Source organism: Eptatretus burgeri, chromosome 11, assembly GCF_056783735.1.
Source record: "Eptatretus burgeri isolate ZD-2024b chromosome 11, Ebu_testis_v1, whole genome shotgun sequence".
Taxonomy (NCBI): domain Eukaryota; kingdom Metazoa; phylum Chordata; class Myxini; order Myxiniformes; family Myxinidae; genus Eptatretus; species Eptatretus burgeri.
This window is the reverse complement of record NC_140971.1, coordinates 80,001,190-80,013,689: the sequence shown is the minus strand read 5'-3', so window position 1 is coordinate 80,013,689 and position 12,500 is coordinate 80,001,190. Positions and strand designations below refer to the sequence as shown.

Genomic DNA, 12,500 nt, shown 5'->3' with positions numbered 1-12,500 from the left:
CCCTGAATGGGCCCGCCTGTTTGCGCTATTAGTCCATGACTAGTGCGTAAAGGCAGCAGCCGCTGGTGTTAAGCCGTCTGTTTTGACTGACCACATGGTGTGTGTGTGTGTGTGTGTGTGTGTGTGTGTGTGTGTGTGTGTGTGTGTGTTGGGGGGTGGTGGTGTGGTGATCAAGATGGGAGCACAAATGGAAGGGTGGTGGTCAAGTCACAGCAGCAGTAGGTGCCGTCTTGAATCCCTCCCATTAGCGGCTCATGAAAGCAAGAGATGCCTGTGGGTTGTGGAGCTGGTGAAGGGGGAGAGGGGAGGTGTTGATTCCTTGGATTAGATGTTAGGGTTAGGCACGAAATCCTCACCAAAATAACCGTTCATTTGTGAATGTCATTCTTCTTGAATAGACCAAGGTAAACAACCCTGACCACCTTCCACTGGGGTCAACACCCCTCCACGCTCCCCCCACCCCAAAATCTCGATCTGTACCAGTCTTTAGCAGTGATTAATGAACTCGTTACATCATAATAAGGTTTAATGTAATAAACAAGCAATTCTCGATGAGGAATATACATCAAGATATTATACAACCCAGATCGTTGGATATTGTCCCCATAAATGTGGTTCTTAAAATCAGGACAGAGTCATGGACGCAATAATTCACACAAAGACAGAGATATTCTATTATTCTCACAGAAAGATCAAAGGCAATGGATTTACTCAATAAGCAAATGATGAAACATTAAAACATCAACAAAACATTGATGAACAGGACTGGCAATCTTCGACCTCACGACATCGACCGATTATGTTCCAACCATGCAACGCGTTCTTCTGACACATACCTTTATTTCTGCGGTGTATAGGCAACTGTCAGCTGCCTCAATCGCTCTGAAAATAAATTTTAAAAATAACCCGGGTTACATGCAAGAAGCAAAAGCATACCTACTGCTTATAACTCAAAACACCTCACTGCACTGGAAAACGTGGGGACAGGAATAACTGTACTATAAATTGTAGGACTGGTAATACCCTCTCCCACCTGGAGCGGTACTCCATGATACACATTTGCATTGAGAATTTGTATCTCCGCCCCCCACCCTCCCACAACTACCCAAGTCCACTGGCAAAGATAAAAACACTCTTGTACACTAATTGGGGTCATGCTGATCCGATGTAGCAAGTCTGAATGTAATCAGCCCAGAACTGGAGGAGTAGTGTGACGAACGAACGAACAAACAAACACACACCAGTCTGTAAATTTATAGATAGGAAGGAGTAAGGATGATACATACGTGTACCAAGTTTAATTTAAATATCTTCAGCAGTTCTCAAGGATCACATTTTCCCCCTGACATGACCTTTGCCCTTTGACACCGAAATCTAAATCGGTTCTTCTTTGCATCATAATATGTACTTATACCATGTTTGGTCAAAATCCCATCACTGCTTCACACGAACTAGCGCAGTAACAGAATTTTTACCTGATGGGACCTCTGACTTCTTGACCACATAATCTAATCAATTTATCTTTACATCATCATACATACTTGTACAAAGTTTGACTTGGTTCCTTTCAGCCATTCTTAAGTTACTGGGGTAACGAAAACCTATTACAGACTCTGACCTTTGACCTCTTGATACCGAAATCTAATATTTTTGTTTTTTGTATACATTGTCGAGGCTTGTATAAGAGCTAACACACAGAACATATAACAAAGGGGGCATAAGACAAGAGAGGCAGGAGAGGGAGGCACGAAACAGTCGAGAATAGAGACGTTAGATCTGTGGAAGGGAGAGGGATGGGGTGCATACACGTGATGGGGTAAAGAAGATGGACACCACAGGGACTTTCAGGAAGGAAAGCAGAGAATTTGAAGGAGGTGAGTTTGGGGTGGATTAATGGGGGGAGAAAAGATCATAATTACGGATGAGGGAAGATGTGAGATGGTGGTGAGCAGATGGTTTGAAGACATGGAGGGAAGAGTGGGATTGAAGAGAGTGTGCGAGTTTGTTCCAGAGGTGGGAAAAAAGAGGAATGAAAGGGTGAAGGTGAGCAGTGATTCTTGATTTTGGCAGTTTCACCAAAAGGGGGTTGCTGGCAGACCTTGAGCACCCTGCGGAAATATTGGGGGACAAATCACAGACAAAGCAGGGGGGACAAGGCCGGAGAGGAAATGGTAGAAGACAGAAAGACCACCGACCTGCCTGCAGTGAGACAGTGAGAGACCCAAACTCAGCTTCATCGCAGGAGATTCCAATGGTCAAAAAAGCTTTGGTTTCCACAGCGTGAAGCCGAGCAAAATATGAGGCAGGAGCACCAGCCCGGAGGGAGAACAGTACTCCCTCAGACTGTCGATGAAAGCAGCCTGGAGAGAGGGATAGTTTTAAACCCTGGAGAGGAAAGATGTTTGCATCATAATATTATATACACTTATGCCAAGTTTGGTCAAAATCCCATTGCTGCTTCACAAATTAGCTTGGTGACAATTTTTGCCGAATGGGACCTCTGACCTTTGAACTTTTGACCCCATAATCTAATAAATTCATCTTTCATCATGAGAGATAGTTGTACCAAGTTTGACTAAAATTCCTTCAGTTGTTGCATTATTGCGGTAACGAAAACATATCATGGATGGATGGATGAACGGACAGATGGACAGCCAGAAGGACAACACAAAAACATAATTCCTTCGGCGACTTCATCGGTGGAGGAGCAAAATCGACATAAAATAGACATAAAAAGGTCGAACTGCTTAAAAGAAGATGTACAACAGATGTCACAAGTAAGGAAGAAAGAAGAGCCATGTTGGCTGGCAGGCAGAAATAAGGATCATGTTGACTCTGGAGCATAAAAGAATGTCAATGTTATCCCTGGAATGAGGTGAGGAGGGACAGTTTTAAACCCTGGGAGGGGAGAGAGGGAGAGAGAGAGAGAGAGAGAGAGAGAGAGAGAGAGAGAGAGAGAGAGAGAGAGAGAGAGAGAGAGAGAGAGAGAGGGAGAGAGAGAGAGAGAGGGAGAGAGGGAGAGAGAGAGAGAGAGAGAGAGAGAGAGAGAGAGAGAGAGAGAGAGAGATATAGAGAGAGAGAGAGAGAGAGCGAGAGAGAGAGAGAGAGAGAGCGAGACAGAGACAGAGACAGAGACAGAGACAGAGACAGAGACAGAGAGAGAGAGACAGAGACAGAGACACAGAGAGAGACAGAGAGACAGAGAGAGAAATAGACAGAGAGAGAGAGAGAGAGAGAGAGAGAGAGACAGACAGACAGAGACAGAGAGAGGGAGAGAGAGACACAGAGACAGAGACAGAGACAGAGAGAGAGAGAGAGAGAGAGAGAGACACAGAGAGAGAGAGAGAGAGAGAGAGAGAGAGAGAGAAAGAGAAAGAGAAAAAGAGAGAGAGAGTGAGAGAGAGAGAGAGAGAGAGAGAGAGAGACAGAGAGACAGAGAGACAGAGAGACAGAGAGACAGAGAGACAGAGACAGAGACAGAGACAGAGACAGAGACAGAGACAGAGACAGAGAGATAGAGAGATAGAGAGATAGAGAGACAGAGAGAGAGAGAGAGAGAGAGAGAGAGAGAGAGAGAGAGAGAGAGAGAGAGAGAGAGAGAGAACCATTTTATACCCTGGAAAGTGACCGTTTTTATACCTGAGAGAGGGATGGTCTTAAACCCTGGCGAGAGGGACGGTTTTAAACCCTGGAGAGAGTGACGGTTTCAAACCCTGGCGAGAGGGATGGTTTTAAACCCTGGAGAAAGGGACAGTTTTAAACCCTGGAGAGAGAGAGGCTTTGGTTTTAAACCCTGGAGAGAGGGATGGTTTTAAACCCTGGAGAGAGGGATGGTTTTAAACCCAGGAGAGGGGACGGTTTAAAACCCTGGAGAGGGGGACGGTTTTAAACCCTGGAGAGGGGGACAGTTTTAAACCCTGGAGAGGGTGACGGTTTTAAACCCTGGAGAGGGGGACAGTTTTAAACCCTGGAGAGGGGGACGGTTTTAAACCCTGGAGAGGGGGACGGTTTTAAACCCTGGAGAGGGGGACGGTTTTAAACCCTGGAGAGGGCGACGGTTTTAAACCCTGGAGAGAGGAATGGTTTTAAACCCTGGAGAGAGGGATGGTTTTAAACCCTGGAGAGAGGAATGGTTTTAAACCCTGGAGAGAGGAATGGTTTTAAACCCTGGAGAGAGAAGTGGTTTTAAACCCTGGAGAGAGGAATGGTTTTAAACCCTGGAGAGAGGAATGGTTTTAAACCCTGGAGAGAGGAATGGTTTTAAACCCTGGAGAGAGGAATGGTTTTAAACCCTGGAGAGAGGAATGGTTTTAAACCCTGGAGAGAGGAATGGTTTTAAACCCTGGAGAGAGGAATGGTTTTAAACCCTGGAGAGAGGAATGGTTTTAAACCCTGGAGAGTGGGATGTTTCTAAACACGTGAGAGAGGGATGGTTTTAAACACTTGAGAGTGAGATGTTTTTAAACACGAGAGAGAGGGATGGTTTTAAACCCTGGAGAATGGGATGTTTTTAAACACGAGAGAGAGGGATGGTTTTAAACCCTGGAGGTAGCAACAGTTTCAACCTTCAAGAGGGGCAGGATTTAGCTCTCGAAAAGACAATTTTAAACCCTGGAGTGAGACACCATTTTAAACCCTGAAGAGGAACCTTTTCACCCTGGAGAGTGACAGTTTCAAACTCTGGAAAAAAGGACTATGTTTAAACCTTGCAGGGGGCAGTGGGGGGACTGTGTTAAACCTTGGAGAGAGGAACAGTTAAAAATCTGTATTTGAACTCGAACATGTACTCGTGGCCTGTCAGTGACCTGTAGATTTGCGTCTCTGGCGATTTCTGAATTCTGAGACGTGCGGGGAGTAGACGTGCCTCGCATGCTTGGCATTTTGCCAGAACCAGAAGCCTCCAAGCACGAAACATAGCACTCATGGCGGGACGCAGACAAGCGGAGTTTGTTACGGTCCTCACCCTTGTAATGAACAAATAACCTGCATTGTACGGTACGGGTAAAGCGATCAGTCATTTGTACCAACGTACCCGACCTTCTTTACCATAACTCACGGAATTCTCTGCACGAATCAGCACGAATTTTGCTGGCACAAGGAAAAGGTGAGAAACGGTTAGCGATTTTACCACTCGTTCGACAATTCGGTAATTTATAGTTCATACCTCGTTTGTACTTATGGTATTTGTAATAAATAATTCATACGACGCATATTACTTGTTTGTGGTTATGGTATTTATAATATATAATTAATACCACACATCCACACCCCCCTCATTTGTACTTATGGTATTTATTTTAGTTTATGCCGCACATACACCGGTTGTACTTCTGGTAGTTATATCTTCTTAATGGTGCACACACCTTGTTTATATTTATTCTATTTGTAATAATTTACACCATACATAGGTCGTCATGGTACTTATGCAATTTATAATATAATCGATACCGCACATACCCTGTTTGTAATTATGGTAATTATAATACCTTGTTTGTATGTCCGGTCTTAATATAGGAACGTGATTAAAAATCACAAATTTAATTATAAATACACTCAAAATACAAATCTAAAGAAAATGAAACATTATAAACTGCGGTTGCCATTACTTCTTCTTTAACTGCCACAATTATCCCCACGTTCTTGTGGGGTTGGCCAGAGGGAAGTTTTTGGCCCAAGTCTTTCACGAACAGGCTGGCCAGGCCTGGCACTCGACTAATTACTGGTGTTATTTATTCGTTTGACAAAATAAACATTTATGAGAACTCATTCATTTTTGCTGTTGGTATCAATGATCATGGAAAACAAAGTGCTGTCTATTATACAAAGTTGTAATTCCAGTGCAGTTATCACTAAAATATTTCCAGATTTTTACTTTGTTTCATTCCAACAAAACTTTTTTTTACCCAGAAAATTTCACGCCAAATGGGGAAACTTGGATTTTTTCCATTATTGACGTCATTTACCACTATTTATATAAACATTCTGCACAGAAGATATTTAATTCAATGATATAATTTACTTGATACAATATAAACAGTAGTACCGACTGAATAATTTCTTTGCAGCGATTTGTATTTCAAGTAATCCTCATTATCCTTTCACCTGTCGAGCAAGTCGTTGACATTACGTAAGGAAAGTCAATGGCTCATGGCTGAACCAAACGAAGCGTGTTTTTCTCCCCCATACAATCCTTTTCGAATACTTTGACCCCTGAATGAAGTCATTTTTACCTCCACCACCGAAGGTGAAGGAGGTTATGTTTTCATCCCTTTCTGACTGTCTGATTACCTTTGTACAGGATATCTGAAAAAGTTGTGGACGGATCTGGACGAAATTTTGTGGACAGGTTCGGTCTTTTTGTGGTGAAGATCCACAAAATCCACAAAAAGAGTTTTGTGGTGGTGAAGATTTTGGTGAAGATCCGAATGCGGATCCGACTACTAGAATTATTTAAGTGATTCTTCATCATTGAGAGAGAGAGAGGGCCAAAATCATATTTCGCACGATATCTCGAAAAGTTGGGGACGGATTCAGATAAAACTTGGTGGACACGTTGAGTGTGTGACAAGGAAGAATTTATTCAATTTTGGTGAAGATCCGGATCCGGATTCGGATCGGATAATTTCTTAAGTGATTCTTCACCATTGAGAGATATGGCGAAACTGATATATAGCACAATATCTCAAAAACTTGTGGACGGATTCGGACGAAGCTTGGTGGACAGGTTCGGTGTGTGACAATGACGAATTTATTTGATTTTGGTGAAGATCTGGATCCGGATCAGACTACGACAATTTTTTAAGTGATTCTTCACCATTGAGAGATAGGGCCAAAAACTATATAGTACTGCATAGCATGATATTTCAAAAATGTATTGGGACCGATATGTTCTCATGGATCAGGCATTACCTGGCGGAGGTATGTGCTCTACCGAGTGTCCTAGTTTTGGTATTTTTTGCCCATTGAAATTACCGATATTTGATGGAATTACTAGCAGGGGTACCCGGCATTGCCCGGTCTATTTTTTGTGTCGGGCTAAAACACTTCCCTGCACCTACGAAGGAATGGGAACGGGGATCATTAGGTCATCTCTTCGAGCATGACCTAATAATATTGGTGTTGAGAGGAGAGGTGACGATCCGTCCGTCCGTCTGTTCACAATGAAGTTGAAGTGGGAGATCTGGTCATTAGTGATCCTGATATAAGTCCATGAGATGTACACGATGGTATGACTTTCAAGGTCACCGAAGGTCAAGGTCAAGGTCACGAGGCCTTTGAAGTTGCGAAAATGACGGTTTTCAAATTCTATTTCCTCCGCCATTTCTCAAGCGATCTTGAATTTGATTGTAGCAAATGAATCTATGGGACAATATATAAATTTTGTCAGGCCGGATTTTCGATATTCGCTTTCGTGTCACGTGACTTCAAAGTTGGCAAAAAATGCGAAAATGACGATTTTCAAAATCTATCTCCTCCTACATTTCTCAAGCGATCTTGAATTTGATTGTAGCAAATGAATCTATGGGAAAATATCTAAATTTGGTCTGGCCGGATTTTCGATATTCGCTTTCGTTTTTGTGTCACGTGACTTCAAGGTTGGCAAAAAAATGCGAAAATGACGATTTTCAAAATCTATGTCCTCCTACATTTCTCAAGCAATCTTGAATTTGATTGTGGCATATGAATCTATGGGACAATATCTAAATTTGGTCAAGACAGATTTTCGAATTTCGCTTTCGCGTCACGTGACTTCAAAGTTTGCAAAAACTGCCCTACCTTCAGGAGGCTATATATTTTCTGGCAGGGATGACCGTCACTCCCGCACGGGTGTATTTTTTGATATTACCTTTCACAAATTGAAATCGCTGCATCGCTACAAAGGCCTGGACACTATCGAGTGATTTAATTTTTTATTTTTTTAAAAATCTTTTCTTTTTGTCAAAATTTTCAATTTTTGTTTTTTTGCCTAAAACACTCGCTGGCACTCACTGATGAACAGCTGAAGCTTCGGCCATGAACATCCGTTCAGCCATCTCTGAGAAAAATGGCCACACGCACACTGCTCTTCTCGAATAGATATAGGATATGGTCTTAACGATCAACCTTCATATATTTGCAGCATCATTCTTACGTCATAGCACTTTGTTGAAGAGTTGTATGGTTTTGTTTACCTAATATCGATTTCAATATTCTGTATTATTGATACCGACCCCCCCCCCCCAACGAACCATAAACCATGGAGAGGGCTGCAGCTTGGATTATGCTTCAGCAGGTCCGCGTCACGTTCAAAGGTAAATTTTTCATGAGGAATCGACCAATTGTAAACAATTCTCGGACATTTTCTGTACTCCGAAACAAAATGAGAATTAATATGTTAAGGTTCCACAATCTCGACAGGGAATTGAGTGCAAGTCGTCATCGCACGATCCCAAACAGTTCGACCTCAAACAAGGAGATGAGGCCATTTGGCCCGTTATTGTGGTGTTGCACTCCCGGGGAGATTTTGCTGGAGCTTTAATTATATCAAAATCTTTTTGATGTTTTGCTAAAGTTTAAATAATCCGATATTGATAATACATCGAACCAGGTAAATAACATTGTGGTTCGAAGGATTTGTGGTGGAGTATTTATAAGGAAAAGAACAGTGGGCCTACCTCAGCCAAACTCTTTTCTGACATCGACAGGGTTGATATCGACAAACGTGATGGACAAGTCCATCTCCATGGAGAGAAACCAGCGCGCTTTGATGGCGGTCTGAGGGGTTTCCGATTTTGCGCTCAATTGACCCGTTCAGTGGCCGCTTGCTCGCCATTGTGCTGCTGTAGGGGACGGTCCCCACCCTCGCTCGGCCCGGCCTCCACAAACACAAGAACCTTCCTCGGACAGTCGGTCCTCAGACTCCCTGTGGAACTCAGCGCTGGAAGCATCCGAACATGCAAACTCAGAAAATCTATCGCTCTGATGTGTGTGTGTGTATATATATATATATATATATATATATATATATATATATATATATATATATATATATATATATATATATATATATATATATATATATATATATATATAAAATGCACTTTCACAATATAAACTTGACCAGGTATTTGACATATTTCATGTGAGCAGCCCTCTTCTTACATGAAGGGCAGGCAACACATGTAAAACAGTGCATCTGCAAAAATTCATATATATATATATATATATATATATATATATATATATATATATATATATATATATATATATATATATATATGCACACATATACACATGCACATACATATATACATGTACATACATACACACATATGCACATACATACACACATACATACACACATATATACATATACACACATACATACATCTACACACATGTATACAAATACACACATATACACGTATACATATGCACACATCTATACATGTACATACATATATACATATACACACATATATACATATACACACATGTATACATATACACACATATATAAATATACACACATATAAACATATACACACATATATAAACATATACACACATATATACATATACACACATCTCTACATGTACATACATATACACACATGCATACATATACACACATATATACATATACACACATCTATACATGTACAGACATATACACACATATATACATATACACAGATCTATACATGTTCACACATATATACATATACACACATATACATGTCCATAATAGCGTGCATTGGCTCACAACACTCGTCTCACCACACATCGCTATAGTGGGAAAAACACCTCACTGCCACCTTATTAAAAACACCTCACAACCACATTATTAAAAACAACTCACTTCCACGTTATTAAAAACACCACACTGCCACATTATTAAAAATACCTCACTGTCACGTTATTAAAAATACCTCACTGTCACTTTATTAAAAAAAACCTCACTGTCACGTTATTAAAAACACCTCACTGTCACGTTATTAAAAACACCTCACTGTCACGTTATTAAAAACACCTCACTGTCATATTATTAAAAATACCTCACTGTCACGTTATTAAAAACACCACACTGCGACATTACTAAAAACACCTCACCACGATATTAAAAACACCTCACTGTCACGTTATAAGAAAAAAACCTCACTGCCACATTTTTATGAAAACCTCACTGCCACATTATTAAAAACATATCACTGTCACGTTATTAAAAATACCTCACTGTCACATTCATTAAAACACCTCACCACGATATTAAAAACACCTCACTGTCACATTAATAAAAACACCTCACCACGATATTAAAAACACCTCACTGTCACATTAATAAAAACACCTCACCATGATATTAAAAACACCTCACTGTCACGTTATTAAAAACACCACACTGCCACATTATTAAAAATACCTCACTGCGACATTTTTATGAAAACCTCACTGCCACATTATTAAAAACATATCACTGTCACGTTATTAAAAAATATCTCACTGTCACGTTATTAAAAACACCTCACTGTCACATTAATAAAAACACCTCACCACAATATTAAAAACACCTCACTGTCACGTTATTAAAAACACCACACTGCCATATTATTAAAAACACCTCACCACGATATTAAAAACACCTCAGTGTTCACGTTATAAAAAAACACCTCACTGCCACGTTATTAAAAACACCTCATTGTCAGGTTATGAAAAACACCTCACCACAATATTAAAACCACCTCATTGTCAGGTTATTAAAAACACTTCACTGCTGCATTATTAAAACCACCTCATTGTCAGGTTATTAAAAACTCCTCACTCCCTTGTTATTAAAAACATCTCACTGCCATGTCATTAAAAAACACCCCACTGCCTTGTTATTAAAAACTCCTCACTGCCTTGTTATTAAAAACACCTCACTATCACATTATTAAAAACATCTCACTGCCACGTTATTAAAAACACTTCACTGCCTTGTTATTAAAAACACCTCACTGCCTTGTTATTAAAAACAACTCACTGCCACATTATTAAAAACATCTCACTGCCAAGTTATTAAAAACACCTCACTGCCTTGTTATTAAAAACAACTCACTGCCACATTATTAAAAACATCTCACTGCCACGTTATTAAAAACACCTCACTGCCTTGTTATTAAAAACAACTCACTGCCACATTATTAAAAACATCTCACTGCCATGTTATTAAAAACATCTCACTGCCATGTCATTAAAAAAACCTCACTGCCTTGTTATTAAAAACACCTCACTGCCTTGTTATTAAAAACACCTCACTGCCTTGTTATTAAAAAAACACCTCACTGCCTTGTTATTAAAAACAACTCACTGCGACATTATTAAAAACACTCCACTTCCTCGTTATTAAGAACACCTCACTTCCACGTTATTGAAAACACCTCACTACCACCTTATTAAAAACACCTCACTTCCACGTTATTAAAAACATCTCACTGCCATGTTGTTAAAAACACCTCACTGCCACGTTGTTAAAAACACCTCATTGTCAGGTTATTAAAAATACCTCACTGTCATGTTATTAAAAACACCTCACTGCCACGTTATTAAAAACACCTCACTGCCACGTTATTAAGACCACCTCATTGTCAGGTTATTAAAAACACCTCACTGTCATGTTGTTAAAAACACCTCACTGCCACGTTATTAAAAACACCCCCCTGCCACGTTATTAAAAACACCTCACTGCTACGTTATTAAAAACACCTCACTGCTACGTTATTAAAAACATCTCATGACCATCATAATATAATGGGTGTAAGCCTGGAACTTCTAACACAGTTTTCTCCGAACATATTCTGTTCATACTTCTGCAATCTTCACATTATGTGTGTCCATGTATTTACGCAGGTGATGGCGGATTCAAAAAATCGAATGAAGACAGAATTTTCAAAGAGGGAATCGATGACGTCACAATCAGCAGGATTCGGCGGCAAACCGATGGCCGGATCCCAGACGATGCTTTACTTAACTAAGTCCATGAGTTCAGGACGTTGGTTCAACTCAGCATTTACAACATTTATCCTGTCATGTTGTTAATCTGTTGATGGAGGTAATATAGAAACGATGAATATGTCAAATAGTTCGTGTTACTCATCCGGCACTATGTGTCAAGGCCAACAATCTAAAGCGACCGGTCTGAAATGCTACCATGGGCACCCAGAAACATCACCAATATGAACTGAGCTGCTGAATGTGGTGCAAAACATCCAAAGAAACTACTGTAACCGAGTATTGTAATCCGTCCTGTCCCCCATACCCGTCGGAGACGGGTATCTGCTACTGTTCTTAAAAACACCTCACCACCACATTATTGAGGAGACCTCACCACTATGTTATTAAAAAAACTCCTCACTGTCATGTTATTAAAAACACCTCACCACTACATTATTAAAAATACCTCACCACATTATTCAAAACAACTCACCTCCATGTGATTTAAAAACAACTCCCACTGTGCAATTAAAAACACCTCACCACAT

At 40.4% G+C, this 12,500-nt stretch overlaps 2 long non-coding RNA genes across 4 annotated transcripts in view; one reads left to right on the top strand and one right to left on the bottom strand.

Moving 5' to 3' along the window:
• Positions 1-8,953, bottom strand: part of LOC147017468 (uncharacterized) — a 131,999-nt gene extending 123,046 nt beyond the window's left edge. For all 3 annotated transcript variants that reach the window (XR_015049519.1, XR_015049517.1, XR_015049518.1), the window contains exons 1-2: positions 8,655-8,953; positions 837-882 (exon numbers count right to left, since the gene is read on the bottom strand). This is a non-coding gene — a long non-coding RNA (uncharacterized LOC147017468). The remainder of the gene's footprint in view (positions 1-836; positions 883-8,654) is intronic.
• The window catches only part of LOC147017467 (uncharacterized), a 9,014-nt gene continuing 1,178 nt past the window's right edge, over positions 4,665-12,500 (top strand). Inside the window, exons 1-2 of the long non-coding RNA XR_015049520.1 lie at positions 4,665-5,104; positions 11,869-12,500. The exon at positions 11,869-12,500 is cut by the window's right edge and continues 1,178 nt beyond it. This is a non-coding gene — a long non-coding RNA (uncharacterized LOC147017467). The remainder of the gene's footprint in view (positions 5,105-11,868) is intronic.